The following is a 4,595-nucleotide window of genomic DNA, read 5'->3' on the forward strand; positions in this document are numbered from 1 at the left end:
CAACAATTTAGATGGGAAATTATCACGGCAACATAACAAAATCAATTCATATCACAATTTGCCCAATGGCCACAACCAAATTTCAAAGCTACAACCAAGTTAATTAATTTCACAACAAATAGCCAAGAGCTCCACACAATGTGTATAACACCCAAAAACAATCAATAGAGATAGAAATTACTCAACATAAAGCAAAGTCTTCACTAAATTCAAATTGTCAATAATTATATAAACACCTCTTCTTAAGCTCATTTAATTAATTATTTACAGAAAAAAAATCCATAATGAAATTAAATTCCAATAATTATCAAACCAACAAATTCACGAAATTACATAAATAATCGAGTAACAATCACATCAAATTATCATATAACAACAGATTCAACAACAACAAGGATTTAGGCATGACAAATAGATGACTAAATATATACCAACAATTAACCAATTTACCACAAAATATTCTCAAGACTTTAACTCAATAAAATTTACACATATAAGCCGAGTACGTACTAGTCACCTCGCGTACACGGCTTTTCACATTTCACAAATGGCACATAAGACTCGATGCCTAAGGGTTAATTCCCCCACTCGAGGTTAAGCAAGACACTTACCTTTTTGAAGTTATGCCGATATTCCAAAATTGCCTTCTTGCTTGAATTGGCATCCGGACCGCTCAAATCTATTCAAATCAGTTGTATAACTTCATTAAAATTCATCGAAAATAATTTCGGATAATAAAACGTCGACTTAAAAATTTATTCCAAAAAAGTCAACAAAAGTCAACGCGGGGCCCACCCCTCGAAACCCGACAACATTTTCATGAAATTCGAACACCCATTCCGATACGAGTTCAACCATACTAATTTTATCGAATTCCAATAACAACTCGACCTCCAAATCTTAAATTTGTGGTTTATGAAGTTTCTTCAATTTTTCCCAAATTTCTATCTCAAAGTACTAATTAAATGAAGAAATCAATGATATATTCACGTATATTAACCAAATCCGAGTTAGAATCACTTACCCCGTTGAATTGTTTGAAAAACCCATGAAAAATCGTCTCAACTCGAGCTCCCAAAGTCCAAAAATAAAATAATAACCTAAACCTCGGATATATATAGTACATCCTCTGAACTTCCAATCTGCGGTCCGCATGTGCGGCCGCACTTCACACCCTTCTCCTCTATCAGACTTCAGTAAATTGGCCATAACTTTCTCTATTGATGTCCGAATTATGATTTCTTTACCTTTCTGGAAATTAGACACAAAGGGCTACAACTTTTGTTTTAGAATCATCTCACAATACCTTGTAGATCAAAAGATATGCGCTTCTGAAGTCAGACCACCGAATTTGAGAGTTCTTGAGCGCGGCCGCACACAAAATTTTGCGGTCCGCGAACTCCACTGTGGACTGGAGGACGGTACGCACCAAAATTGTGTGGTCCGCGAAATTCCCCTGAGGTCCGCACTTCATTTTTATTCCCCAGCACTCCCGAAACTCATCCGGAACCTCCTAGACACAAACCCTATATGAATTTCAATCATAAATCATGCTACGGACCTGCTCGTGCACTCAAAACACTGAAAAGAGGTCGGATTGACCCGATATTGACCATGGACAAACTCTCAAATTTCTTAACTTTACTAATCTCTCAACCAATTGATCCAAAAATATACCCAAGCCTCTCGGGACCTCAACCAAATATACCAACATGTCCCAAAATACAATACGAACTTAGTGGAGGCTTCAAATCTTGTCAAACAACGTCAAAATTATGAATCGCGCATCGAATCAAATATAAGTTTTTCAAATCTTTCAACTTCTATATTTTGCGCCGAAACATATCAAATCAATATGGAATGACTTCAAATTTTGAACCCAAGTCATAATTGACGTAATGGAGCTATTCCCCTTTTCGGAATCGAAATCCGACCCCGTTATCAAAAATTCATCATTCGGTAGGATTTTCCAAAATCTTCTATTTTTTTTAACTTTCGCCAAAATACGTCGAATTGTCCTGTGGACTTTCAAATCCGAATCCGGACATATGTCGAAGTCCGAAATTACCATACGAAGCTATTGACATCATCAAAATTCTATTCCGAGGTCGGTTGCTCAAAAGTCAACTCTCCGGTCAACTCTTTCTATTTTAAGCTTCTAAATAAGAATTGTTCTTTTAATTAAATTTTGAATCTTCCGAAAATCAAACTCGACCACACCCACCTGCCATAATACTTATTACGAAGTTGTTCGAGACCTTAAGTCATTGAACGGGGCGTTAATTCTTAAAAGGACAAGTCGGGTCCTTATAGTAGGACACCGGTCATAAGACATCTCAAGCCATTTATTTGGCGCATGTCATGCTCGTGACAGTTAAACTCGCTTCCTCCAGTGCCTTGGCTGCGTATGTACCCTTCGCTAAATAGAAATCTCATACGAACTACATAGTCTCTAATACCATCAACAATTTCAGATCTACATCCACCTCGTGACCTTACCACAATTGTGATGATTAGGCAATTAATTAAACCTTCTTAATATCATACTTATCAATCAGATGTCAGAACCTGCTACACCCCAATGTGCACAGCTAAATGATCTCTCAATACTTCCACATCCTCGATCTGGACGACACGTTGTAATAATGGTTGAGCAACCCTAGCTCCCTTATAACCCCTCAGTAGTATCACGAACCATTGGCACATAGTTGATACCGAGTGCGCAATTTCATACACGAGTGGATGCAAAAGAACATAAGATATATGCTTCAAGCTGAATAAATGTTGCACGATGAGGAATGAAAGAAGTGAAAAATTTTCCTACTAGCTCTGTAGCCTCTCGAAGATAAGTACAGACGTCTCCGTACCTATCCGCAAGACTCTACTAAACTCGTTCGTGACTTATAGAACCTATGAACCTAGAGCTCTGATACCAACTTATCACGGCCCAAAATCCCACCACAGGCGTCGTGATGACACCTAGTCCCTAAGACTAGGTAAGCCGATTTCAATTACATTTTGAAGCTATTTTTTTTAATTAAATAAGTAATCAAATCTAACAGCGGAATAAATATGAATATACAACCTCCCAAGAATGGTAGTACTGAGTCATGAACTCTAACTGAATACATGTGATGATCACGAGGACCGAATATACAATATTGTTTGATTAAAAATTTACAGTACAATGAAATGAAAAGACTCCAAGGGACTGCGACGACCAAGCAGCTCTACCTTGAATCCTTACGATCCAGCTTTAACTCTGCTCAAGTCCTATATCTCCAATACCTGCAGAAGTATAGTATGAGTACACCACGGTCGATACCCAATAAGTATCAAGACTAACCTCAGTGGAGTAGAGACGAGGTATAGTCAAGACACTCACTAGTCTAATAGCCTGTACAATATAATATACAAAATAGTAGAAAACAGATAACAATAAGGATATCATAAAACAACCAGTGATATGCACAGCCAGACAACAAAAACACCATTTAATATCGTTCAACAAATATTAAATACAAGTACACCCAATTAAATCAAATTCTTCAAATAAATGTCCTTCACATATAATTCTACCAAATAACTCTCTTTCAAATAAAATTTTCCTCAAATAAATATCTTTCAAATATAATACTTTCTAAATAAAAATCCTTCCAAATAAATATTTTGAATATAATTTTTCAATTAAAAAGTCACCATGTGATACCTCATTTCATAATCATAAAAATACGGGTCTCAGCCCATTTTTATATTAACACGGGTCTCGGCCCATTTTTCATATCTCCACGGCACTTCGTGCCCATAATTAAATCATCATATTTTCCCGGCACCTCGTGCCCTCATTTCATATATCAACTGCACGGACAACTAACGTGCCAAATATCATTATCATTTAATCACAGCACCTTGTGCCTACATTTCATATCACAATTGCACGGACAATTTACATGCCAATATCCTCAATGTACATAAGATCCACATAATCAATTTATTTCCACTGAAGTGAGTTTAGAATTTTTAAATGAAGTAAGAAATCAACAAAGAAATGAATTTATTTTTTTAGAAATTATTTGGGTGTAGAAAATAATATTGCACTTAAATTAAAGTATCAGATAAACTACTGGTTTGGTCATAAAACTATTTAATTTAAAACATAATAATAATTTATTTTATTTAAATTAACTCAATCATCAAAAATCAGTAAGAAAAACCAGAAATATACTTCTTCAGAGTCTCATGCTAAAAAGCCAAAGCCAACACAATACAACTAGGAGCACAAAACACATAATAATAAAGTCAACTAGTACATCACGAAAGAAGACAAGAATTTACATATTAATTGAAACAAAATCACCCAAGACAAGAACATAAATAAAGAAATATCAACAGGGCACTCCCGAGGTACTGCCTCATAGTCCCAAATCATAATTAAATTCACAATATCTCATTTTCTTATATCACCGCGGGAGCCTTCACATTTAATTTTAAAGAAATTATTTTTTCCGAAATAGCATCCCGCGTTTTAGCCACCCTTATCACACCGCATGACTTCTATTAGTTCTCCTACTAGCCACGCGTTTCAAGCCACCCTT

Source organism: Nicotiana tomentosiformis, chromosome 10, assembly GCF_000390325.3.
Source record: "Nicotiana tomentosiformis chromosome 10, ASM39032v3, whole genome shotgun sequence".
Classification (NCBI taxonomy): Eukaryota; Viridiplantae; Streptophyta; class Magnoliopsida; order Solanales; family Solanaceae; genus Nicotiana; species Nicotiana tomentosiformis.